This window comes from Dama dama, chromosome 4 (genome assembly GCF_033118175.1).
Source record: "Dama dama isolate Ldn47 chromosome 4, ASM3311817v1, whole genome shotgun sequence".
Taxonomy (NCBI): Eukaryota; Metazoa; Chordata; class Mammalia; order Artiodactyla; family Cervidae; genus Dama; species Dama dama.
This window is the reverse complement of record NC_083684.1, coordinates 17,354,773-17,382,426: the sequence shown is the minus strand read 5'-3', so window position 1 is coordinate 17,382,426 and position 27,654 is coordinate 17,354,773. Positions and strand designations below refer to the sequence as shown.

Genomic DNA, 27,654 nt, shown 5'->3' with positions numbered 1-27,654 from the left:
CTGCCCCTTCCCCTGCTCCCGCCAGGCCTCCCTCAGAGATCCCCCGTCAAGATCCCCACTTCAGCCAGGGCTCTTCTGCCCATTCTAGGGGTGAAGGAACCCAGGCCCCCAAAAGAGGCCAAGCTCGCTGGGCAAAGTGGGGCTCTGAGTCCAGGCCCTGTGCACCCCACCATTCCCCACCCCAGCCTCCCAGGACCTCCTAGCCAGCGCCCGGGAGATCACCCCTCATGCAGAAGGGGTGGAGGCCCCTTCTGAGGCCTGGAGGAAGGATGACCAACATCTCCAAAGTTCAGAGACTTGACGTTAGTTCCTTCTTTTCAGCAAAAGCAATCTGTAAAACGCTTATTTAGACATGGTTCCATTTTCCATGTCTTTTAAGACTTCTACAAATCAATTTACAAATATATATATAAGAACGATCCCTGCCTGGCCCATGTGCTCGAGGTTTGGTGAAACAGAACAGACTGAGTTCCTGGGGAAACATGGCATAAGATGCAGAGAGCAGTTCCAATATGTCCCGCCTGCCTCTCAAACGAGGACCGCCAATGCAGCCCGCGCTGCATCTCTCCCGCCTCCCCAAGCCTCCCTAGGAGGCATCAGTGGAATGTTCTAGATCTGTGCTGCCCAAGGCGGTAGCCGCCAGGCAGCCATGTATGTTTTTTGAGCACTTGGAAGTCGGTTAGTGAGACTAGGATTGGGATTTCCAACTGTGTGTCGCTGAGTGGCCGGCCGGCCCATGCAGGGCACGCCCCTCTCTGGAGTAAACGTCTCTGTTTAGGGCTAGTGCAGCAGAGGTCAGGCTGTAGGCAGGGGAGGGGACAGATCCCGAGGCTGACAGCGTGGCAGGGCCAGAGCCGCCCCGGGGACTGGAACAGACTGCGGATGGCTGGCAGAGTTGGTCAGGTGGTGGGCGGGAGTGGGGAGAAGTGACAGGACCTGGGACCCCGGCCGCAAGCGCAGCATCTGCAGGCGCTGAGGCGGGGCGGGTGATGGAGGTGGGCGGGAGCAGAGGAGGGCTTTGCAAAGGGAAACAGGGCAGTGACTCGAAGCCAGCGCTTTCGCGGCTCTGGGCCTTGGTCTATCTGTAAACTGAATCAGTAATGGTGCCAAGCCCAAGGATGCTGTAAGGCTAAGTGAGCCCCGTATGGGAGGCACTCGGAGCGCACCATGCGTGCAGGCGATGGCCACTCTTCCGTGTTTGACTGTGGTTCTCCTCTCAACCTAAGGCTTCTGCTCAGTGCCATCTGAATCTCCCTGCTGAGGGCAGAGCCCATGGCTCCTGGCATCCCTTGGCCCCTTCACGCTTTTCCCAGAGTGAACCCCTTTCAGTCCACAACACTACAAGTCAGGTATTATAGCTTTCTCTACTTTACAGATGGGGAAGCCAAGGCACAGAGAGGCAAGGGAGCCTTCCCAAGGTCACACAGCTCTATGCAGTAGAGTCAGGATTCAAAAGTAGAAACTGACATCACCCCATTGTACAGATGGGGAAACTGAGGCTGGGTCACAGAGCCAGGACGAGACTGGGCTGGGCTGGCTGGAGGCTGGGACTTCCACCTCTTCAGACCAGGCTCTGACACCTGGGCTCTCAGGCCTCCCAGGCAGGCTCCAGGCAGGGTATTTGGGGAGAAGCCTCTTGAAGGGCTAAGGAGGAAGGCTGGGGGGCGGGGGGAGGTGGCGACAGCAGGCTGGGCTTCTGCCACTCGCTCCCATCGCCGCCTCTCACACCCGCCGCCGCGGGGGAGCCGGAAGCTGGCGGCACCAACTGTTGCCGCCTCCGCCCCTCTCCCTGGCCATCTGCTCCCGCAGGATCGCGGTGGGCGTCAGGTCCTCACCGAGACTGTCCTCCGCTGTCTCGGGGGAGCTGTGCCCCAGCCTCCCCTTCCCCAGGGGGGGCTGTGAGGGGCACAGTGGGCCAGGTGCCCCCTCACCTCCCTGCACCCCACTGTCACGGGCACAGAATCACGTGGCTGGGACCCCCTCCTGCGTCCCTCCCGCTGGGTGTTTTTCTGACCACAGGATCCCTCCCCCGCAAAGGTTTGCTGCTGCCCCAGAAACACCATCATCCACGTCCCCTGGTGTGACCTGACTCAGAGCAAGCGAGGTGAGGAGCCCCTGTGGGTGGGGACCGCGACAGCCTCCCAGCTGGTGGCAGAGGCCCCTAGAAGCTGAGAGCTCAGAGCCATCTGTCTCAAGCTGTGACCCCTTTGCCAGAGCTCCTGGGGCTCAGCGGACACCGCCCCTCAGTACAGCCACACCGAAGGGCCACCGAACAAGGGCAGAGCATGTACTGGATGCCTGCTGTGAACAGGGCACCAAGGGAGAGGTCAGAGGATAACCTGGAAGGTTCACCACGTGTCCCGGCCTAGGCAGCCCAGAGGACAAGGCCTGCAGGGCACATGGGCCAAAGGGGACACAGGAGGAACCCAGGGAAGCCTCCACAGGCAGAGAAGTTGGACCCTGCCGGCCAGGGAGGGCTTAGGGGGCACCCAGGACCTTCCCCTTTGCTCTCCTCACCTCTGACACCACCCCGTGAAAGGACTCCATGCTGGTTCTGCCACTTCCTGGCTGTGTGACCGCAGGCCAGTGACTTGGCCTCTCTGAGTGCCAAGGGGAAGTTGCAAGGGCCGTCTCCCTGAGAGGGACCCCACCCCATTTCCAGGTCCGGTTAGGCTGTGGGTCCACTGGATCTCGCAGAGGACAGCGACATCTAGTGGACTGAAGGCACACTGCCCACCGCCCCAGGAGGTCCCCCACGGTACCCCAAGTTTCCAGGGCACGGAGGCTCACCCTCCAGGGAGGGCCAGGGCGCGAGCAGGTGCCACGAATCGCTGGCACCAGTGCCTGCTCAGCTCCATCTCCCCAGAACTCCCGTGCCTCCTCCCGTGGGCAGCCGTGTTCCCACGTGGCATATGCCCGCCATATGCTCTCCCTGTCACAGCATCCTCACGGGCCTGCAAGCAGCCTGCTGGCGGGGGCGGGGTGCCTCCGAGCTGGAGCTCGCCCCGACTGCTACGTGGAGCAAGCTGCAGAGGGAGCCGCTCGGAGGAGGGCCAGCCCCACTGTGAGTGAGGCGGGCCTGTGATCCCATATCACAGGACACTCAACTGAGGCTCAGAGAGGCTAAGTGCCTTGCTCAAGGCCACCCCGCTTGCAAGGGCAGACCTGTCCTAGGCCCCACAGCTTCTGGCTGTGCATCTGCAACTTGAGAGGGGGCTGTGTTCTGACAACCCCAGAAGCAGAGTCTCCAGGGCACTCTGTGCTAGAAGCCTGAAACTGACCAGTGTTTCTCACACTGGGTTCCCAGAGCTCTGCTGTCCTGCAGGTGGGCTTGGGGTCTGCCTGAGGAGCTGTGGGAAATCAAGAGGTTGGGGAGTGGTCTCCTTAAACCACAGTGTCAAGAGGTGATTTCCATAGTAAGCACAGGGGAGCACAGTCTGAAGTGAGGGGCAGAAAGTTGCAGAATCTGGCACAGTTCAGGAGGCGTTGCTGGGCTTGTGAGAACAGGCCCAGCATCCTCAGGCATCAAGCCCCCTGCGGGGGCCCGGCCAAGGCAGCTCCACGGGGCAGCGTCAACAGCACTCAGAGTGTCTCCCAAGGGTCAGGCAGGGTCACTGAGCCCCACATACAGGGGTGGCCTTGGGGGGCTCGGGAATCAGAATCCCAGGGCTCGGGTCCAGCCTCTGGCCATCTGTCAGCTTGTGCAGCTCAGGTGAGGGACCCCATCTGGGTGCCTCAGTCTCATCTCTGAGATGGAGCCAGGAACAGTTCCTACCTATGATGATGGATTAGACAAGTTTGTGGACTGAACAGCACAGAAATGTGTCCTCCCACAGCTCTAGAGGTCAGCAGTCCGGGGGCCCCGCTGCCTCTTGCTTCTGGGACGGCCAGCGATCCTCCATCTCGGCCCCTCATGTTGGCCGTCCCCCGTGTCTCTGTCCCCACATGCCACTGTGTCTAGACTCCCCTCTTCTCATAAGGACACCAGTCATTGGACCTAGGGCCCTAATCTGGTGTGACGCCACCTTCACAAACTCCACCTGCGAGGACCCTCCTTCCTAACAAGGTCACATTCTGGTCACATTCTGAGGCTCTGGGTGGACAGGCATCTGGGGGGATATGATCCCATCGACGACCTCTGCCTCCCAGTTAAGAAAAATGACTGGCACACACATGGGTTTACTGATCCTCACTGAACACCCAGAGGGTGACTCAGGCCCACTCGTAGGCACCAGGAAACCAAGGTTGAGAACGGTGCACCGCCTGCCTGGACTCAGCCCCACAGTGTGGGGCTCGGATCTGACCCATCTTTGCGCCTCCACCGCCTGGGCACTTCCTGGCCCGATGCCCCCCAGCCACCTGTCTGGCAGCACAGGTATCACCCCCATGGGCACTGCTGTCCTGGAGCGGGGCCCATCTGTGCATGCTTGCTCACCCGGCTACCACACCAGCTTCTCTGATCTTCTGGGTCCCTGCTGTAAATGGGGGAGATGACTCCAACCTCAGAGTGGGAGGGCGGGGCCCCAAGGAGTGGAGGGGGGAGGGATGTGTGTGTGACTGGGAGGGTGTGGCCTCGCGGGAGGGCGCAGTTCACTGGAGTCAGCATCACTGTTTTTTCCATTCACTTTGATGTACACAGTAGCCTCATCTTGGTACAGAACAAACGCTGGATAGATGCTGGCTCTGATGGATGAAGGAAAGGGCAGGAAGCTCAACCTGACTGCTAGGTTCCCATCTGGCACATCACCATGGAGCCCTCTCTGCGCCAGGCAGGTGACTGCCAATCACAGACCAGGCGGTACCCCTGCCAGGGAGATGCAAATGGGGAGCCCTGAGCATCTCAGAGTCTGAGTACATGGTGGGGCCTAGTCACCTAGAGGACCAGTGGGGTGAGAGGAAGCCCCTAATGTAGACATACAGCCGTGAATGAGCTGCCTGTGACGGGGAGGCAGGCAGGGCTGAGGAGAGAGCCGGGTGCCAGGCCACTGGAGAGCGGCTGCATTACGGGGGCCTCTGCACACAGAATTACTGAGGAAAGAAGAAAAGCCTTCTGGGTTTAGAAAGAGCCTTGTCTGCAACCTGGGAAGCTGGGGGTCTGGCCACAGTAGGCAAGGTCAGATGGCCCAGAAATGCCCAGTAGGCATCTCATGGGCAGGCAGGCAAGCCGCAGGCCTCCTCCAGGGCTACCCTTGACTCTGGCCTTGTCTGGCTTCCAAGTGAGGCTGAGCAGGGCTCAATGACCTTGGACCCTGTCACCTCTGCTGAGCACAGCGAAAAGGGAGTTCAGAAGCATCTGCTCTACTGACCGCTGACTCGTCCTGAGCAAGGCACCGAAGGGAAGTTGCTGCCCCCTGGGCAGAAGGGTGACCAGGCTGGCAGAAGCTCCAGGTCTCATGGTTCAGTCTCCCGTCCTGAGTTAGCTGAACACCTACCTTCTGCCTGCTGGGCTCAGGGCTAGCACACAGTGGCAGAGAAGACCCAAGTCCTTCCCGGGAGGAACAGGCGATGCTACCCTCAGGATGTCTGTGAGAGGACCAGACCAAGTAACACAGGGGTAGGACCCTGAAGAGCTGGGGGAGGTGGTACTGTGCAAGGGGGCCCGCGCCTGGAGTCACCTAGCAACTCCACTCCCGGGAACGTGAACCCAAGACAAACAGGTCCACGCACAACCTGTCCACAGGCAGTCACAGCGGCACCACTCACAGCCGCCTAGACGCCTGTCAGTGATGAAAGGGTGGACCAAATGTGGCATGTCCGTCCCGTGGAATATTACTCAGCCACACAAAGGAGTGATGCACTGACACGCTACCACACGGGTGAACCCTGGGGACAGTCATCCTGGTGAAAGAGCTGAGACTCACCAGGACACCTACCGTATGATTCCATTTACATGAAATCTCCAGCAGAGGTAAATCCACAGAGACGGAAAGTAAAACAGATCCGTGGTTGCCAAGGCAGGGGCAGGGAAGAACGGACAGTGACTGCTAAGCATAAGGGATTTTTTTGAGGCGTGATGCGATAGTCCAGAGTTCGATGCTGGTGATGGCTGCACACATCTGTGAGTACTCTAAAATTCATTAAACTCTACACTTAAATGGGTGAACCATTACAAAACTCTTACTTTAAAAACCAGTGTCAACACTTATCAAATGCCAGTTTTCATAAGGTGGGGTGTTCTCAAAATTATAAAAATTAAAAGGAATGAGCCCCATATTATTCTGTGGTCAGAGGTATAAGAGGCGCCTGCAAGGGCTTCTGTGACAAATGGTTTTTCGGGCAGGGCCGCGGTGGTTCAGGGAGGGGAGGATGCGTCGGGGTTCCCGGGAGGCGGCCGCCCTGTCTCTGCAAGCCCAGCTCGCCCTGGAGGGGGCTCAGTTTGTAAACGGTCAGTGGGTCCTCAAGGGCCTAGCCTCGGGGGCACACGCCTGGAGCTGGCAGGGGTTTCTGCCAGCGACCAAGTGGTGTATGTGTGACCACCGGCCACCCTGAACGGGGACCTGTGGCAAGGGATCCAAGTACCTTCAGAAAAAAAGGCCGCCGTCTTCTCTCCGCCGTGGGGAGGGAGAGAGGATCTCTCCAGGGACAGCCAAGGACTCGGCCTGGCGCAGGGTAGTGGACGGAACTAGAGAGGGTTGGCAAGGAGCTGCCCAAGGTCATGGCCACCATGATAAACACAGAGCACAGAGTGTGGGGCTCACGGGGCCGTTCAGGCAACCCGCGGTGGCCAGGGAAGAAGACCCAGTATCCCGCCTGCTGTGAAGACACGCGAACGAGGCGCCCAGCGGCCCTGTCACACTGCTCTTGGCCCCAGGACACCGCAGCTGCTGTGAGGACAGCGGGGACACTGGCTGTCCTCCGGGGGGCATCTGGGTGCTGGGCCACAGGGGCCCTGCCTCCCGCCTCGTTGCAGGGCGAACCTGGCACTCACTTCTTGAGCTCCACTCAGAGCCAGGCTCTCAGGCTCCCAGAAGAACGCACCTCCCCACGATGAGCATCCATGTCTACCCACAGAACTGGGGGTCATACAATTTAACTCAAGTCCTGACGTTAACCAGCAGAGTTAAGCAGGATGAGCCACTGAGCAACAGCAGAGGCCGTGCGGCCCATCCCCTGTCACCTGCGTCCATGCCCACTGCCAACCTGGGGCACCTTCGCCTTCAGCTGAAGCTCTAAACTGGGGGAACTACCACAACCCCCCCTCAGGTTTGATCATTTGCTGGAAAGGCTCATACAACTCAGGAAAACACGACTTACAAGAAGGGGTTTACTATAGAGGCCACAGCCCCGGAACAGCCCCGTGGAAGGCCCGCAGCATCCTGCTGGGCAGACAGCTGGGGAGCGGGAGCCCCGGCCAGCCCCCTGGCCCCGAGGCCTGGCCTGGATGCCCGCCTGTCCCGCGTGGTGGCACAGAGCCCAGAGCTCTACTCCGAGGAGCTGTCGTTTCCGCTGAGTGACTTCTAATGTGTGAGGCCCCTGTGCCCCAGGCCAGTGGCAACCTTACCCAGAGACGCTGCCCTGGCTCCAGAGCTGGGGGTCCTGGTTCACCTCCCAGCTGTGCCGTGAGCATTGCTGGGCTGACATCGTCCTCCCAGGGGTTGCAATCTCCAGGAGACACTCCTTGGAACTGCCCCTTCCTGGGCCCCACTCTTCCTACTGGGAGGCCAGGGGACGGATCTGCCACCAGCGTCCCCCACTGTGCCCTGGGGCCGACAGAAAGAGTCGGGTGGGGGGTGGGCTCTGGCCCAGCTTTGTTCCTCCTGACTGGGTATATTGGGCTACTGGGTACAATAAAATCTGAACAAACACCACTGCTGCTTAAAAAACCTTTCATGCCTGGGTAAGGCAGGATTTCCCAGCTGTGCCTCAAAGGCAAATCAAGCAAAAGATGGACTTGACTTGGTAAGGTGAGCAGTCCGGGGCAGAAGGATTTCAGGCACGGCTGGATCCAGAGTTTTGCACGTATCACTGGGAAGCTGCCACCTGTCTGTCCCTCCCCCTCCACCTCCCCGCTCCCAGCCCTAAGCTCTCCCACCTTGGCCTCACTTTTGGGGGCCTCTTGCCTTTGTGATGTCCCCTGGAGAACCAACAGGAGGGGGTGCTGAGTGCTCAGCACCCACCCACGCTGGTCTAATAGGACCACCGCCCCCACTGAGCCCGCACGTCCCAGGCCCCTCAGCCCAGGCCCTGGCGTCCCCACCCAAGGGGAGCAGGTCACACCGACCAAAGACCTTCTGAGCAGGTACGGACGGGGGAGCCGGTACCAGCCAGAACCGCCTCTCCCAGCTTGGCTCCAGCCAAGATAAGGCTCCCAAAGGACTAATGCTGGCGTGTAAATATTAGATACTTCTGTCTCCGTCGAGACCAATTACACAGATCATGGCGGCTCCCGCAGGACTCTGCCTTCCACTTACTGTATCATCATTAACAGCCTATTAGGTAACAGCTGCTCAGAGAGCACGCAGGGAGGAGGGGAGGGGGCCGTGGGGAAGAGGAGGGAGAGGAAAAGAGAGGTGAGGGAGAGGAGAGACAGAAAAGGGGGAAGAGACAAAAGAGAGAAGGAGACAAAGGTGGCGAGGATGGCAGAGACAGTCACAGAGTCAAGAAGCGGGGGGAGACAGAGTCCGGCTCAAAGACACGCAGGAGAGAGCCAAGGGGGAGGGTGCTCTGTGAGTGGGCGTGATGCTCCTGGGCCCCAGGCCCACCTGCCCAAAGAGTCCCCTGCAACCCCACCAGCCAGAGGCCTGCCTGTCCTCGGCCCCACAGGTAGACGGGCAGGGCTGCAAGGCCCCAAGAAAGCCCTTCTAAGGCCAGGGCTGCCCGCAGCAGGCCCTAACCACATGCCACTGGCTGATTTATCCCCCAGGGATTCCTACAGCCAAAAGATGAGAGTCACCACCTTGGCATGGACCCCAGACCCTTCTACAGAAGGGCCCTCGAGTTCGAGTGCGTGTCCAGCCTGGCTGCACACCACACTGTGGGTTTCTGACACTGTTCAGAAAAGAAAGGCTGCAATCAGCCATCTCCTGTAGCCATCACAGGTCAGCCCCTCCCTGCCTCCCCTCTTCAGGTCCCCAGGACACAGACAGCCCATGTACCAACCTACGCAGAGGTGTGAAAGGACACACAGGGGCTGAGTGACTGGCCTGCCCAAGGCCACCAGGGAGCCCCTGGTGCTCAAGGCCAGGGACCCCAGGTCAGAGCTGAGCTCCTGAATCCTGCTGCACCTCCTCTGGGGGTGGCAAATTCTCCGCTGGAGGCTTAGGGACAAAACACAGCCCCCTGGGGCCAAGGGCTTGAGCCAGGCTCCCAGAGGAGGGACAGAGGACCCATGTGTCCAGCTGAGACCAGCACCCCTCCAAGGATGAGGCCTCGCCAGACCCTGAGCAGTCTCCAAGGCCACTCCTCCCCCCCACCCACGGGGCCCCATGGCTTCTAAGCCCTGAGATCCTCTGCCCTGAGCCTGGGCCTCTCGGCAAGGCTGCAGGCTTACCATCTGTCTGTCCTCCACCAAACCACAAATATTTACTGAGCACTCCCCACCCACCAGCATGGGTCCAGGCACTGGGGACGGCGTGACAGGCTGATGTGGACCCTGCCCACATGATGCCAAGGGTACCTGTGCTCAGAGACGAATGCCAAAGGACAGTGGCCAAGGAAGGCTGTGGTGACAGTGTGAAGGGGTACCAGCCCTGAGAAGACACAAAAGCCGCAGGAGAACGAAATTACACATCTGAGAAGTGGGAGGAGGCCGCGGTGCAGGGGATGTAGGGGTGGCTACAAGATGAAGTCAGACAGGAAGCGGGACTCAGATCTGGAGGCACCTCTCAGGCCCTAAGGGAAGGGCTAGAACCTCCTAAGAGCACCGGGATGCTGCCTCAGGGCACGCAGTCAGCAGGGGATGCACCACTGTGGGCCCGCATCCCCCTTCAGCACTGAGAAGAGATGACAGACGTCCCCCACCCAGGTCTGCTCTCTAGAGAGCCCCCCTTTCATCACTTCCAGGCACAGTACCCTTGGCTGCCCACCCCCAGCCCCCTCTCCAGGCTGCGGGAGGTCTGGGGCCTTTAAGGGTGGGGGTGGGGTGGGCCTGGCGTCCCGGAGCCCCCACTGGGATTTCGGGTTCCCAGCCCTGCAAAGCATTTTATTTCTCCTCCTTCAGGGCTGGGAATAATTAGGCGACTGGGAACATAAATCATGGCCTGGCCCTGTACATCTGCTAATCACATCTCCTGAGGATGGGCCAGGCGGGGGCGGGCAGGGGCCCTGCAGCTGGGGCCTCGGGCAGGGAGGGGGGGCAGTCCATGCAACCCACATCCACCCTGCTCTCAGCAAGGGTGTGGAGCGCCGGTGGAGAGGGTGCTCCAGGTTCCCTCAAACTCACAACCACACACAAACACACAGATACACAAAGGCACACATGCCCACGTACACACACACGTTGACCCACCACTGCCAGCACATCCAGAGACAAAACTCACACACACACACTCACATACACAGACGTGCCACCCCCACACCACGCGCACTCAGGATCCCTGGTGAGGAACTCCTGGAGCGGAAGGATACTGCACTTTGGGGTTCTGGCGCCACCTAGGGTCCGTCAGTGGAACTGCCAGCCTGCACAAGGCTGACACCAAGGCAGAGGGCCCCACTCCCACCTTCTCCCTCCAGCCAGAGGAGGGAACTTCTTTCTATTAAAGGCCCCTAATCTGTACCAATTCTGGCATATATGCATATAAAAAGCTCCCAATTAACTGGCAATGGGAATGTTGGGTAAGGACTATTTTAAGAATTAGATACATAAGAAATTTAAGCTAACTTGCTTAAAATACTAAGGAATATAACTTTATCTCAACAATCCAACCAAAAGGGGCCCAAAAGGAGTTTTTATCACAGTCAGCAAACTCCTTCTCCAAAAACAACAATAACATTAGTATCCAGCCAGGGCCACAGCTGCCTACCACAGTTTTGATGAAAAGACCCTGACGCTGGTAAACAAAGATTGAAGGCAGGAGGAGAAGGGGATGACAGAGGGTGAGACGGTTGGATGGCATCACCAACTTGATGGACATGAGTTTGGGCAAACTCCGGGAGTTAGTGATGGACAGGGCAGCTTGGCGTGCTGCAGTCCATGGGGTCACAAAGAGTCGGACACAACTGAGTGACTGAACTGATTCTTTTAAAACAAATTTACTTAAGGACAAGGGGGTCTTATTTAAATAAAATAATGATACAAATACTAGTGTTAAGTGTCATGTGAGGTGAATGAGTCCAGCTGGAGACTTCCTCACGAAGGGGCCACCTTTGGCATCCATCCTTCAGGAAGAAACAGCAGCCAGGGAAGGTTCATCGGCCAACCAGGTCACTCAGCACTGCGGTGGAGCTGGCCATCTGGGCCAGAGCGGTGTTCTGGACACAAAGTGGTCCCCTGGTCTTCACCTCATCCCCTCCTGCTCCCAGGCAGTGTGCTGGGGTCTGGGAGGTGTGCCCACCAGGCCGACCATTCCCAGGTGTGCATCTCAGGGTCAGCGGCCCGTGGGGGCGGGGGGGCCTCTTGAGTCAGCGTGCCTGCGATTCAGCTCACCCTTGAATCCACACTCCAGCCTTGCACACACCTCCAGATGTGCAGCCTTACTCCTGATAGCTAACACACAGAAACAACCGAACTGTCCGTCAGCAGATGAGGGGACAAGGAACATGGGGTGTATACACACAGTGGAATATTACTTGGCCATGATAAAGAACGAAATCATGCAACTAGAGATGATCATCCTCAGTGCAGGAAGTCAGAAAAACAAATTCCACATGATAGACCTACGTGTGGAATCTAAAATGTGACCCAAATGAACCCATCGATGAAACAGAAACAGATTCACGGCCGAGAGGGCAGATTTGTGGTTGCCGAGGGGGAGCGACGGGGAGGGAGCTCAGGGTCGGCAGACGCAAACCATCACACACAGAACGGAGCAATGACAGGGTCCTGCTGGGCAGCGCAGGGAACCACATCCAGCGTCCTGTGATGGACCATCAGGGAAAAGAACACAGATGCATAGCTGACCCACTCTGCTGCACAGCAGAAAGTAACACAACAGTGTAAATCAACTATACTCAGTTAAGAAAAAAAAAAATTTTTTTAAGGCACCTAAACAACTTAAAAAAAAAAAAAAATCACAGACCCTGGGTGATGCCCCAATTGTGTTCAGGGGAACGGAGTGACCCAGCAGGAGCCCTTCCAGCTACGCCCCTTCCCCCTCTCCCAGCCGCAGTTCCCTGGAGCTGCAGCCCGAGTTCAAGGGCAAGACTTCTGGCCCTGAAAGAGACCAGAGCCAGTGAGAGGCTTCAGGAGAGGAAAGGCTCAGCAGGAATTTTCAGCTAGGGGTGCATCCACGTCCCTCCTCATGGCTCTCCCAGCACCTGCCTCTCCCCGCCCCCTCCAAACCCCTACCCAAATCCCCAGGGGAATGGCAGGGAGCACTGACGCCCACTCTGCTCACACCTGGTACCTCACTCAATATTCATCTGTCCTCATGTAGGCTGATTAGACACCTCGCCCCCTTCTCCACGCTAGTAACGGTGGTCTGCCATGAGCCCACTCTGGTCACGGCACCCTCCTACGGCCCTACTTCGGTAGGTCTTGCCAGCCAGCACACAGTAAGTCTTCATTAGGAGTCAGATGAACTGACTAAAAGAAAGTAAAAAATGGGAAGAAGGGGTGGAGCCAGCATGGGGGAGAGCAGCAGGCGCCAGCAGGCTGCAGTGATTCTGCTCCAAACAGGCCCGGGTGGGTCGGGGGCCACCTGGAGAGCCCGGCAGAGCCCTCCCCCAACCCCCGCCCCCGCCAAGCCCTCCCCCCACCGGGTCTCCACCCAAACCCTGCCGGGGGAGGTGGGGGGGGAAGGGGCGAAGGGGAGCAGGCAGAGGGGCCAAGACAAGCAGAGGGCCTTCCAGAGCCCCCTTCCAGGACGTGCGCCCGGGATTCCACCGACAGAACGGGGAGCCAAGGCTGACGAAATCCCGGCATCTGAGGATGCCGCCTGCCAGCCCGGGGTCCAGCTTCCCACAGCATCCCCTCCAGGGCTGCGAGGCATGGCTGTGCAGGGCAGAGGACAGAACAGCACCTCCCTTGGATGACTGCCTCTGTGGGAGGCGATAGTTCTGGAAGAAAAACAAACAGGCTCTGGGGGAGGGAGGAAGCAGGCAGCAGATGCTGGCGGGAGAGACAGGGCGTCTGGGGGAGGTCAGGGCAGGCTGGCGGGTGACTGGGCTGGGGGTGGCCCCCCAGGTGCCCTATGGCGCCAGGCCAGGGTCTGGCCCCTAGGCTCTTCCGGCTGGGCCTCGCAGGGAACTGGGGCAGAGAAAGTGTCCCTGGCAGGATGCCACCCCCGGGGGTCCCTGCATGCATGGCCAACACTCCCCCATCATGGGTCTGACAGCACAGCTGGCTGGGTAGCCCAGCCAGGAGCCCAGGCCCGAGTGCTCCACCGTCCACTCCTACCCACCACCCTGTCTGCAGCCAAGCCCCTGGCTCTGCTCCCCAAGTACCCCTTCCTCATTCACTCAAGCAGTAACGAGGGGGTCCTAGGATGTATCTTGCCCACTCAAGACGCTGGGGGTCAGCGCAACAGACAAGCTCATCCTGCCCGAAGGAGCTTCACTCACCCACCTTCAATGGCTCCCCATGACTTCCAGGATAAGGCAAACCCCGAAGGGTGGAACCCGTTGTCAACTTCAAATCTGAACTCCCCTTTCAGGATTCCAATCACTGGGACAGGCCCCCCGAGTATGCAGCCACTCAAGCTCACCGCTTCTCCAAGCCTCTGTCCACGCTAGGCCCTCGGCCTGTGGCCCCTGTCCACCAGTCTGTCCAGAAGTCCCCCTCAGCCCATCTACGAGCATCTGGTTTCACACTGGAGACCCCTGGTGCGAGGGTGAGGTGACGGACACACTCAGGGTACACGTGATGCAGGAGGCCGTGCAGGAGGAGGAGGAGGAGGGTGTGGGGCCTGGGGAAGCGCTGGCAGGGGCAGCTGGGCAGAGGTCCCGGGGTACCTGGTGGGTGCCAGAAAGTCAGTGTGAAGCAGAGGGTGCCCCTAGTTTCCAGGACGCTCTTCCCAAAGTGGAGAGGGGACTGCTGCTGTGGGGTCCAGGTCACTCTCCTGCTCATGAACCTTCAAGGGCTCCCACTGCCTGGCCACGGAGTTCAAGAGATGCACCCGAGTGGACATTCCCAGCCTCCACACTGGCTACAAGCTGCCCACCCACCTTCGCTCTGGATTCAGACACACGTAGCTGCTGATCTCTTTCGTGCATCTGACTGTGTGTGTGTCACAGCATCTTCCCCCGCCCCGTCCATGGAGGCCCTCAGCTCCACCCTGCCCCACACTGTTCTCAGGCTGTCACCCACAGTGTCACACTCCTGCACGAGGCACCACCACCAGCCCATCCTACAGCCAAGGGTGACGCACAGAGAGGCGAAGCCACACACCCAGATCACACAGCTTGAGAATGACGCGGCTGGGCTAGGAACCAGAGAGGCATCACACAGCTTCGTCTGCCCGCAGTCATAGCCTTGGGCTGCCTGCTTTGCCTTTCACTGGTTACTGCACCCCCGGCCAGGTCCCAGGCCCTGGAGCTTCTATCCAGCTAGCCAGAAGTGAACACCGGGCCAGGACGGTGATACAGCGGGTTGATAATGAACCTATCACACCTGTGTGATGTCAGGTTAACACCAAAATCAGCATCCACCCTATGACCGCGGCTGTACACGGGAGCCACAGGGCCCCGCAGGAGGCCTGGACTCCTCCAGACCTCAATTTCCCCTCTCAGCAAGTGGGGGCCAAGCAGCTGGTCCTGAGGTCTCGCACTCCTCCCAGGAAGAAAGCCACATCACATCCGCTGCCCTTTCTGTCTCGGGGCCCAGTGGCAGGCCTACCCTGGGAGCCACACCGGCAGGAGGAGGGAGGAGCCAGGAAATCCGGGCAGGGTGGCGCCCACCCCCAGCCCCGGGCCAGGCGCCGGAGGGGGCGCCGGCTGCCCCAGAAACACGCTCCAGATGCGAGAGGCGCTGCCAGCATTCCTGGAAGGTAACGCCAGGCTTGGGGGGGGGGGGGGGGGGCAGTCCGCGGGATACGGCCCAGCCCGCTGCCAGATGTGCTTCACGAACAGCTGCCCCCGGCTAATAAGGTCAGCTCCTGGCTCCGGCGAGCCGCGCACCCACCGGCCACCTCCGCCAGCCTGGCACCCGCGCCGTCTTGCTTCCTGGGGCGGGCAGGCGGTGTACCCCCCACCCCCAGCCCTGGGGCCGTGGGGGAGGAGCCAGGCCCAACACCACCCCTGAGGCAGTAAGGGGGAGCTCAAGCCCCCACCCCTAAAGTGACTGGGACCCACGAGCGTCGGTGGGGAGAGAGTTAAGAATCCACCCCTCTGGGGGCCAGAACGCCCTTGGGGTCAGGGAGGCTTAACCCACCCAACACCCCCCCCAAGCCAACACTTCCCTGCTGCTGGAGGAGGGGTGCAGTTCCGGGCTCCCTCTGATTTTCTGTTTTATTGGCCATTTCCCTTCTACGACTGAAGGGGAGACCTAGTGCTAAGTTTGGGGCCACAGCCTAAGGGGGAAGTGCTCACATTCCACGTGCCCCTAGGGTGAGGACCCACACTGCGGGCCAGGCAGGCTGCCTGGGAAGGGCAGCTGCAGGGACCCAGGGCTCCGAGGACTCCCTGCCCCCCCACACTACAGCCTGCCCCCTCTACTTCACCCCAGGAATACTCTGTCCTTCATCCAGAGAAGTGAGGTCACCTCCCTGCGGGTCACAGGGCGGTAGGGGAGCTAGTGTCGGGATCAGGGCCCAGATTCCGCTCCTCCCTTCCACCCAGGTCTCCCACAGGGCTGAGGGCAGCCCCCCCTCCCAACCCTCCCTACCAGATAAAGGCGCCGGCAGCCGCCTTTGTTTCTCTGGTGTAAACCGAGCCAGATGCGGTCTAATCCCCCAGCTGGGCTGGATTTGCCGGCGGCTGTGGCTCCAGCGCCTCCCGGCCCCGCCCGCCCCGTGGTGCCCGGCCTGGCGTTCCCAGGGCCGCTGGGGGAGGGGAGGGGGCTAATGACTCGGCAGCCTCAACCTCACCCATCTCCCCCACCTGAAGGCCAAGGGCAGAAATAAGATCCCAAGGGTTTGGGGATCAAGCCCTCCTGGGCCCACTCACCTCAGATGAGTCTCGTGATTTCTCCGAGCCTCGGTTTTCTTGTGTGTAAACTGGGGATGAGGAGGCCACAAGCCACAGGTGGTAGGAAGCTCGGTAAGCTCAGATACTATTACTAGGATTTAGAAAGATGCTCGCTTCCCTGAGAACCCACTGTGCGCCACATGGCCCTGTCTAACCACACACCCCAGCTCCAGGGCATGGAACAACAGTGACAGCCACTTAGATGCCCACGGGAATGACTCACTCACTCCTCCCAAGAACCTGAGAACCCAAGGAGGCTTGGGCTAGTATTACCAACACCGCACAGATGAAGAAGCTGAGACCCAGAAAGATCCCAAAACGAGTAAGAGGCAGGATGACTATTAAAAATGAGCAAGTGGCCTAGAGAGGTAAAGTGACCTGCCTAGGCTCACCCAGCAAACAAAAGGCAGGCGGAATGGACACACAGGGGTGAGCACCGAGGCGGGGGCACCTTCCTTGTCACACACAAAGTGTGGTCTGCAGCCCTCCAGGATCACTCCCGTGACACTTGTTAAAATGCAGATTCCCGGGCCCTGGCCTGATCCTGCTGAACAGTAATCCCTGGGGGGTGGGCGCCCTAGGGTGGGGTTACAGCAGCATTCCGCGTTGCTGACCGGGTGGTCCACAGTGTGCATGGGGGGCAAGGGCAGAAAGGACCTGGGGCAGGCCAAGCTGAAAGCAGCCCTGGAGGGGGCTCTCTGTTCCCTCAGGGACCTGACCCACCAGCCCCGGGCCACCGGCTGGGAACAAGGCCTCACCTGGGCTGGTTCAGCCGGGAGGCAGGCGTGGAGCCGAGCTCAGAACCTGCCAGGAGCGTCTGATGGACGCGGCGCCTCCTTCCAAAGGCCATTAATCATCCAGAGAAACTCCTTGTCAGTCTGTCTGTTCCCGCTGCCTCCACCCATGCACACTGAGCACATACACTGCGTGCACAGACGCACACACAAGAACACACACTAGGCACACGGGCTCTGTGTGCACACACGTCACACACTCACACCTCCCATGTGCGCCCTCACCCCACACGCATGCACACAGGAATACAAACATGCAAACATACAGACGTGTGCGCACAAGGCTGTCAGAGCAGTTCCCCCTGATGGGAGGAGACAAACAGGGCCCCTGGAGCCATTCTACATGCCCCCAAAGGTGGAGCAGCCCCCACTGGAGGGCCCCAGCTGGGCTCCAGCTCCCCTTTCCTTTGGCTGGGGTGGCAATTCTGTCAACCTGGTGCCTCCCCAGTGCTTTTCATCCCCATCTGAAGCTCTGGCTGGTGGGCCATGATTAATAAAAAATGAGGAAATGAATTAATGATTGGCTGATAAATGTGGCTTGGCAGACGCCTCATCTTTGCGAGCAGCTTTGCAAGGGAGGGAAGTAACTCCTCAGATTCTTGGGGCGAGAAGGCTGGTACCCTACTTCCCAATGCATTGCATTGATGAGGACAAGGCCAGGCAGCAGCCCCCAAGAGACCCCTGGGACCAGAGAGCGCAAGTCCCCTGCCTCTGCCTGCCCACCACCCGCTCTGACCCATGGCCACACACCCAGAAGCCCAGCCGTGGGAGTCCTGCTCAAGTGCATCACACACTGGAACCCAGAATCACTCATACATCCATCCACATCAGAAAGGACACAGACACAGGACTGATATCCTGAATAGGCAACCAGGGTAGACAGGAGCTTTCTTCAGCTGCAGTCATGGAGGCCTCCTGGAGTGTCTGTGTTCCTGGAGGCCTCGCGTGTTCGATGAAAAGCAGCAGATATTCTGGGCAGAAGCGCAGGTACCCGAGAGCAGGGCACTGCTGTTTCTGCAGGGCCTAAGAAGGAAAACCCAGGGCATGGGGACAGGGCCGCCTTCTCCCTGCCTGATGCCTCACACAGGAACACAGCCAGACCTTGTGAGGGCCTGAGCGGCAGCAGACCCAACTGAGGACCTGTGTACTCTTCTCCCAAGCCCACACCATAAGCAGCACCGGGGAGCAACCCTGTCCCTCTCTGCTCTGGACACTCAGAGCCCATCCACCGCCTAACCCCCATCTGCCTGCCCCTCTGAGGGTGTCTGACAGGGTGGTCCGAGCTGCCTGCCCGAGGGGAACAGACTGGTATGAAAACGGGCAGAACATTCACGTTCACGTGAGGGCTGGCCGTTCAGAGTGTGCCCCCAAGGAAGCAACTCATGGCTTCCTGCAATTTGCGTGTTCTGAGTTGAGAAGGCAGCTCCCAAGGAAGAAGCTGTAAAAACGCCTGCCTCCCTGTAGCCTTGTAGCAACAAACAAACCTCCAGAGAGATGTAGGAACAGCCCACACCTCAATTCTGGTTCGCCTGCCAAAAAGGTCACCACTGTTCATCTCCCCATTGGGAGGAAGCAAGTCTGGCTGGGACCAGGCCCCATGAGGTTGGCGCTCCCTAAACCAAGGCACAGGGGCCGCCGAGCACTGGCACCTGCAGCTGTCAGAGAAGAGCCACAGACACCTACCCGCTGGCAGCGTCAAGGGGCCTGCGGGCCAGGACCATGACTCCCCATGTGCTTCTGCAAGTTTTTCTAAATCTTTCAAGTTTTCTAAGGCATCATTTTGTGCTGTGGGAAGAGTATGTGTTATTAAAGACACTCACAGGGGAAAGGAGCAGAAATGACCTTGCTACAAAAATGAAACTGAAGGTTTAGAAGGGCTTTAGGGGCTAAGCAGTTAGCTGCCTGAGTGGAAGACCCAATGGAGCCTTCATTATCACTCACACAGGCAGCTCTGCCCTGGGAGCTCCTAGGGACGGAGGAGGAGCTACAGCCCGCTAGCCATCTCCCATTCCAACCATGCATCCAGCTATTGGTCCATCTATCTGTCCATCTAAGCATCTATCTGGTTAACCATCAGCACATTCATGCCTCCATTCATCTGTCCATCTATCTATCCATCCATCCTCCCATCCACCCTTCACCTTTCCATCACTCTGTCCTTCCACTCACTCATCTACAGTAAGCAACTTTTTCACTGTATCTAACCAGCATCTGTCCCTCCCTGACCCAGTGGCCCTGTCCACCAACACACTCCTTCCCCTCCACAAGGGTGGGCCAATCATAATCTTCCTTGGGACACTTCCCAGGAATTCCTCTCCGTGCCCTCTTTGGAGTCACTAGATACGAGCCTAGAACTGACCATAGCCATCTCTGACCTGAGAGAAGAACCTGCCCAAGGACGCATTCCACACGGGAGGGAGCAAAGCTGAGGATGGAGACAGGCGGAAGGACCTATGACTCTGGATCCAAGGGGCCAGCTTCACCCTTCACTGGTTACAGGAGTCCACAAACATCCTTTGGGAACTGGGTTTGTGGCGTTTGCAAACAGAAAGGAGTGTGGGTAACACAGCTCTTCCAGTACAGTACAGGGTGATTTAGAACCTTCTAGATGTTCATTCCTGAGTCACACAAGGACGCCCAAAAGAAAAATATGCCCCGTTACAGCCTGTCAGAGCCTGACCCCCAGCTGGAGGTACAGTTCTAAAACGAACGCAGAGGAAGCACCCCGCCCAGAAGCTTGATGCCAGCACGGGGTCCACAGACCCTGGCCAGGCTCCTGCCACTGAGCCTCACTCCTCATCTGTAAAAGGGAGGTGGCAGCCCCTGCTTGAAGATCAGGCCAATTGGGCTGCTCCCCACCAGCCACTCCTACCTGCCTCTTTTTCTGATGGCACAGCCTGCCGCACATCAAGTCTGGAAAGGTCAGATACTCGTATTCCCAGCACCTTGCAATTACAGATGGGCATGTGACCCAACTTGGACAGGTGGACCCAAATTTGCTAAGATCTTCTGGAAAACACCCTTGCCCCAAAGAGAAAATGGCAAAGGAGACCCCATCCCTTCCCTTTCTGCTTTTGGATGCTATCCTCCTATAAGAACGTGATGCTTGGAGCTGTGGCAGCCAGCTCATGATCAAGAGGAAAGGGCTAAGAATATTATACTTGGATTTACTTTGATTTAAGGGAAAGGTTCTCTCTTGTACACCTGAGGCTATGGGCTGCAGTTGGCACTGTCATTATTGGTTGTAGGAGGTGGTCTCATGAAGAAGTTAAAGGCATGGCTTCTGGAGTCAACTCTATCTACTACTTGCTGGCTGTGTGACCTTTGGTAAGTCACTTAACTCCTCTGTGCCTCCATCACCTTCTCCATAAAATGTGAGCAGTATTTTGTGAGTGTCAAACAACTGAGTATACATGAAAACATTCTGCACAGTGCTTGTCACATAGAAGGGGGCCCCAGTAGACATCAGCTCTAATTAGCCATCACTGTCAGAGAATGTGGGGGTACAGGAGGGCCAGGCCCAGGGGGAAGCCAGGTGGGCACAAAGGCCCCACCCGCAGAAGCGGAACAGGAGCCGCAAGCCTGCTCCTGGCCTTGGCACTGCAGAGGCTGTGCTGACTTGCTCTGTGTTCACCCTGCCAAGGCCAGAGCAGCTGGCTCCAGCCTGCCGATGCCTGCAGGGACAGACACCCCTCCACGCAGCCGCCCGCCTCCCTCCACCCCTGCCAATCCAGAGCCAGCCTGGCAGCCCCGAAGTGGGCACCCTGTCGGCCTGGGGCAGACCTCAGCCCGGGTCCAGAGAGGCCCCCCACCCCCACTCTGCAGGCTGCACTCCTGACTCCAGCCAAGTAGCCTCCCCTTCAAGGAGGAGGAGGTGTCCCTCCACCCCTCCCGCCAGAGCCGACCATGGAAGCAGTTCCATTTGGCTGCCATAATGCAGTGACTCAAAAACAGTTGTTTGGCTTGTCGGACGCCCAGGCCCTGCACAGCTCAAATAGACTGCGGGGCTGGGGGCTGTGTAACTTGGGTGTGTTCTCTCCCCAGGGAGGGTGGGAGGCCCCAGGCCCCTTTGCAGAATGGTACACTGAGACACATCTCTATATCTTCTTTTCTTCAGACACGATACAGCTGCCCTCCTGCCGGTCTGCATCCATCCATGACACACGCGGTTCTCGCCGGCCTGGGAAGCTGCCAGAATCAATGTGAGCAAGGTTCCTACTCAGGTGGCTTAGTGCTGAAGAATCCACCTGCAATGCAGGAGATGTAGGTTCGATCCCTGGGTCAAGAAGATCCCCTGGAGGAAGAAATGGCAACCCGCCCCAGTATTCTTGCCCAGAGAATCCCAAGGACAGAGGAGCCTAGTGGGTTACAGTCCACCGGGTTGCAGAGCTGGACGCGACTGAGCGACTGAGCAGGCACAAGGTTCCTACGCAGTCAGGGGAGGGGCTGCTCACACTGGACATCTGGCATCTCCATGACAACCCCAGACACAGGCGCCGTGGTTAGGCCTGTTCTGTATGTGAGGACATGGAGGCTCAGAGGCAGGACTACCTCGCCTGGGTCACAGTGCTGGTTTGCGGCAGGGGAGGACTCGGTCCCAGGCTTGGGTGACCTTAAAGCCTGGGCATTAACTGCACTGACTCAGCACTCCCAGAAGCTTCCAGCCCGAGAGCTTCGCCCTCTCCATCCTGGCCATCCTGCATGTTGCTGCCCAAGAACGATGCTCATGAGCCTCCCCTGCTCAGCCACCTTCAGAGGCTCCCCAGCACCCACAGAAAAAAACCACAAACCCCCTGTACAGGCCTCTCCATCTCTGACTTCCGACATCACGCCTGCAGTCCATTCACTCGTCACAAGCTGAGTGCTGGGGTCCGTAGAGCCTGGATTACACACCCGCCCCAGCAGGCCAGCTGTCCCCGCCGCAGGGCCTCTGTGAGCTGCCCCTCTGTCTGGAAGCTGTTCTCCCCCCACGCCCCACGACATACGTGACCCCCCTCCTGGGAGAGGCCAGCCTGTTCGCTCCAGGCAGCGGTCCTCACCCCCACCCCACCCCAGTGTCTTCTCTACCACACACTTCTCACTACTGGCAGGGCATTCCTGTGGCATCGATTTATGTTTAATGTTTGAGGCCTCCGATTGGACAGTGAGGGCAGGGCCTTGCCTGTCTTGCTTCCTGCTGCACCCCCGTGCCGGCACACGGCCGGCATGCAGGACATGCTGAGTGAGTTAGTGAACGAGTTCCCTTCTCCCAGGGCTCCTCACAGAGCCAGCATGTATCCGGAGTCCTGACTGGCCTGAAATAACCCCCCTGCTATGTTCTCTGCCTACGCTTATCCTCCACGACTCTGAGTTTCCTTCAAGTTGGCCCAACAACCCCCGACTCTGCCCCAACCTGCAAGTTCTCCTCCAGGACAGGATGCTGTCCGGAGGCTCCTCAGTCGTGTAGACATCCCCAAACTTGCCTGTGTGGTTCCTGCCACCTCAGTCACCCTTTCCGGCCACTTGCACATCCCACAAGAGCCCTTCAAGTATTCCCTCCCTTGCAAGGTAGAGCTGATCACATCCCCTTTGACACTTCTGTCCTGTGGACCCACACCCACTCTGAGGGCCTCATGCATTTGCCTTCACTGATCATGATGAGGCTGCATGCATACAGCAGGTGCTCACTACACCATTAGAGCATAACCCACCATCTCTTCTCATCCTTCACAACACACAGGCCCCCCTGACTGGACAGGAATGCCCTGATGGCAGGGGCTCTTCTGTTCATTGCTACATCCTCAGTACAAAATCCGATGCCTGTCAATGGATGGATGGACCGAGGCACAGATGGATGATCAGGTGGATGCATGGATGGATGAAAGGAAGGAAAAATGGATGGATGGACTGGCGGAGGGATGCCCAGAAGGAAAACAAGATAAATTTTAGGATGGATGAATGCCATGAGGAACCAGGTAAGAGAGAGCTATGAAGGGATGGAAGAAGGAAAGGCAGGTGGATGGATGGACAGATGGGTGACAGATGCATGTGTGGACAATGGAAAGAAAATAAGCGGATGGATGGATGGATGGAAGGACAGACGGAAGGAAGGATGGAAGGCAGGCAGGCCAGATGCATACACACATGCAGTGGATGAAAGGACAGAGAAGACAGATGCACGGAGGAGGGCTGGGCAGGCAGACAAGTGGATGAGGAGGACGACCGCTATTCGGGCCACTGATTTCTTATGGGTAACCTCAGTGTTCTGACCAGATGAAGACACTCCCTCAAAGGAGTCTTCCCATCCTCACCAACAAGTGCTACCACTGCTCTGAGTGAACGGGGGGGTCGGGGGGGGGGTTTCTCCTTAGTTCTCCAGCTACACACACACAACACACACACACACCCACCCCAGGAGCACCTCAAGCAGCCTGCAGACTGTGTGGAGAGGCTGCCATCCTAGCAGTGGACACTCATGGCCCCTTACTCCCTAACTGGCCCTGTGCCAAGCCCTTCCCTGGATACCTCACCCCACCTGGGCCCCACAATGCCCAGGCAGCAGGCGGCTCACTAACTTTATCAACAGGGAAACAGGTCCAAAGAGGCTAGATTGCTACCCACGGTCACACAGTTGCAGGAGACTGAGCCAGGGGTCGAACCCAGAGCCTGAACTCTCAGCTACCCTGCTGCCAGCAGGCCCCAGCCGTGGCCATCACGTTCCACCTCCTACTTTATGGCATTTTCACTCTCTCTGTCCTTCCTCTTAAATCTACTTAGTATTTCTTACTTCATAATCTCCCTTAAGTCAACTCATTTTTTTAAGCTTAAATATATATTAAAATATACATGACTACCCTAAAAGGAAAATCAGTATTAAGCAACATAAGTGGAAAATAACCCTAAAAATACAAACTGTGAAAATGACGCAATGCTATTCAATTTTAGCCAAATAAGATTCCCAATGAAGGCTCAGGACCCAAGGCCTATTCTCTATTAAAAATGGAGATCAGCGAGTGTGGTGGTTTAAAAACATATCCACGGATTCTTTGACACGACTCCCCTGAAGAGGTAGAGCCCTTGAGTGTGGGCCAGACAGGGATTTGCGTCCCGTGAAGGGAACAGGGCAGGAGTGACCGTGCGTGGCTTCCGAGACCAGGTCATCTGAGGCGCTGAGGCTCCCCGTGGTTCTTTCTTGGGTCACTGACTCTGGGCAAAGCCAGCTGCTCTAGGGAGACACCCACACGGCAAGGAGCTGAGGCTCCACTCAAGAGCTGCATGAGGTGCCATCTTGGAGCTGACGGCCCAGCCCCAGTCAAACCTTGTTTTCTGCTACAACATTTGGGGGTATTCTGTTACACAGCAGTAGGTAAGTTGTATAGCAACCAATAGGGGGCCACTGAGGAGAGCCCGAGACTCTACATGAAGCAGTCAGAATGATCAAAGGCCAACTGAAAGGGGGACCAGTGGACCCTGATGGGACTCAACGTATTCTTTGATGCCACGTCCATGCCTGCCCTCTCCACTTTGCTCCCCATCCAGCAGCCAGAGGGACGGGGGTTCCACCCATCAGCTTACATCTCCCTAGGGAACTGCCCCCAAAATCCCCTTCCCACTTGGAACTCTCAGGGATCGACGTCCTGTAGCCCCCCTGGCCTCTCGGACCTCCCCTGGGCTCTCCTTCCTCCCTACTCGCCCATCAGCCAAGCCAACCACCTGCTGTACCTACAAAACCCCTCACACTTTCCCCATCAGGACTTTTGCAGTGGCTGCTTTTCTGTTCGCTCTGCCAGGACCACTCCTTGCCTGATCGGCCCCTCCTGCCAGTCAAGGCTTGGCCTCCCACCCGCTCCCAAGCATGTCGGTCAATTCCCATACAGCCCCTGCTCACGGGCTCCCTCCAGGCTTCCCCACCTCCCCGGTGATACCTGGTTGCAGATTTATCTGATAGCACAGTGCATACTTGTTCCCTACTTTCTTCTTGGTCAGGTCTGCCTGCAGAAGATAAACTGGATGGGGGAGGGTGTGGGGAGTGGAGGGAGGTCTGTCCTGTTCAGAGCTGGGTCTCCCGTACTCGGAACATGCTCAGCAGACCTCCATGGAATGAATGATGGAGCTTCTGGATCCCGCCAAGGACTGGGCATCCGGGAAACCAGGGAGTCTGACTCAAACTAAGCTATAAACTGGAACTGGAACAGCTCTCACTAATCTGTAGAGCCTCCAGCTCAACTCAAATATAACAATGTTCCACAGCTGCCAACCAGACCCAGGGTGCCTTTTTTTTTTAAAGTTTGGCTTCAGGAACCTCTCCTCTGTTCCTCAACCCCCCTCTTCCTCTGCTTCTCCCCTGGTCCCTCTCTCTGTATCCACCCCTGTCTTCAGCACACAATTTTCTGCTCCTTTGTTGTTCTCTCCACCGCATCCAGGGACTTTGGCCCCTACACGGGAAACCTCTGTGTGTGCCCTGTGCAGCCCAGGCAGTGTCTCTGCCCCCATAACATCTTGAATATGGTACTGGAAGTGGGTATGGAGTTTCAGTCTTGGGTGATAAGAAAGTTCTGGAACTAGATGGTGGTGATGGTCACACAAAAGCACACACATACTTAACGCCACTAGGCTGGACCCTCTAAGATGGGTGTGATGGTAAATTTTACATGATGTTTACTTTTTTATACAGTAAAGAACGGTAAGAAAAACGGTGCTGGCCCCACGTGGCTATCATCAAGCTTAGCAGTTTGAAGACTTTATAATTCATAACACTGGTAGGTCTAAAGGCATTTTTCTGTGTTTTCCTGAGGCAGAACACACGGGTGTGATAGCTTTGATGCCTGCCTGCCCATAAACCATCTTCTCCTTCATACAACTAATCAGTAAACGAACAAAAACATCACTCTGGTAAAACCACCTAGAAAATGAAATTTCAATAAGTTTCACAGCTTTGGGGATCTGCAGCTTTAAAATTTTTGTTTTCCTCTTTCATACACAAAAATTACACTAGAAAGAGAAGAGAAGTCACAGTATTAATGAAGCCCTGTGGTGGATCCAGGCTTCTGTGCAGTGAAGGCCAGCCCAGGCAGGGGACCAGTGAGACAGAAAATAAATCAACAAAAACTTCCCCACCTACCAGGGTGCATTTTCAACAGGAATGACCCCCACCCATCCTATCCATGAAGCGAACTGGGATGCACTTTTTAATTGGGCCACGCTTTCAGCTTCCTGGGCTATTCCAGGAGGTGCCAAAATCATTATAATTCTCAAATTATTTGATCTGACAGAGATGCTGGTGCATGGCCATGGGAGATGGGAATGGGCTGTTTTGAAAAACAGATACGAAGATTTTTAAAGCTGCTGGCAGGCTGGTTTCCACCATCCACGATGCCCTGGAGAACTAATGCAATTGTGCTGGGATGTGAAACTATCCCCCCGGGGGTGTGTAGAGGCCATGGTCCTGTACCCAAGGGTGCTGCCCCCAGCACATCCTGCGGTCCTGTGACCACCTGACCAACTGGGCCTCAGGCAAGGGGTGCAGGAGTTCTGCTCTGGACCCAGCTGAGGGCCGGGCCCCGCGCGCTGCCGTTCCGGACAAGTCTGTCCCTGAGGTCCCCTCGGATCCATTCAGGGCAGTCTGATGGAGAAAGCTGGGGCCTCTACCCTGAAGCATGAGGACCCCGGGGCGGGCCAGAGGGGCACTAGGGGTCAGGCTAGGTCCCTGCCAGCATGGATGCGGCCGAAAGGAAGAGAGGTGTGGAACCAGTGTCCTGCCTCGCCCTCTCCCCAGCGCCCGTGCTAGACCCTCAGCTGCCCTGTGGCCAGCTTAGTGCGGGCCTTTCCCCCCCTCCCTGAGGTGGGTCACTGAGTTGGGGTGACTCTGGAGGCTGGGGTGGGCAGCTGAGTCAGAACCCACCACATCAACCAGAGCTGGCTATCCCATCCAGAAACAGAAAAACACACTGGACCCAATCAGGGCTGCCATGGGGCCTGACCCCAGCCCAGGTCAGGGGCCTGAGTGCCATCAGCCCTCCAACTCCCTCCTTGGTGCAGAGTTGGCTGGAGGCCGTGTCCCACCCTTCTAGAGAGCGCCCCTTGTGGATCTGGGGTTGTTTACAGAGTTGGCAGCTCTTTAAAGCCTTGGTCTGTTCAGGAAGTAGCAGCGGGTGCTGGGTCCCTTAGGGGATGGGTCTCGGGTTGCAGAGCTTGCTGCCATTTGAACAGGGAGCCAGTCAATTCTTCTGGGGGCCTGGGGGATACGCCCTGGTCTGTCCACAACCAGCAGTGTTGGGGGAGGTGTGTGGGTGTCTGTGCATGAGCACATGGGGGAGCGTGAATCCCGCTGGCAGCCCCCAGCCGGCCTCCCCAGACAAACAGCCACACAGTGGGATCCTCGTGGGTGCTCAGGCCATCCGCTCTGCCCCCAGCAGGGACAGCTGCAGGCCGCCCGGCCTCCCTGCCCCAGGCGGGAGCTGAGCCGCTGGACCTCGGGGGGCTGGTCTACTGCAGGATTTTATGGCCGAGGCCTGGTTTTCCCAGCCACAGTGTCTCGGAGAGGGGACAGCCCAGAGGACGCTGAGTGGCCACAAAGGTTGGCTGTTCTCCCAAGTGCCGACGGCGGGAGTGGTGCCGCTGGGGGTGGGTGAGGGCGGGGCAGAGGGGTGCGGAGGAAGCC

General features: G+C 57.9%; 1 protein-coding gene and 1 long non-coding RNA gene across 4 annotated transcripts in view; one reads left to right on the top strand and one right to left on the bottom strand.

The window, feature by feature from the left end:
- The window catches only part of GSE1 (Gse1 coiled-coil protein), a 392,727-nt gene that overhangs the window by 326,691 nt on the left and 38,382 nt on the right, over positions 1-27,654 (bottom strand). The window lies entirely within an intron of this gene.
- Positions 14,928-26,334, top strand: LOC133053881 (uncharacterized). The gene is made up of 3 exons (XR_009692342.1): positions 14,928-15,083; positions 20,264-20,342; positions 21,133-26,334. It is a non-coding gene; the product is annotated as an uncharacterized LOC133053881 (long non-coding RNA).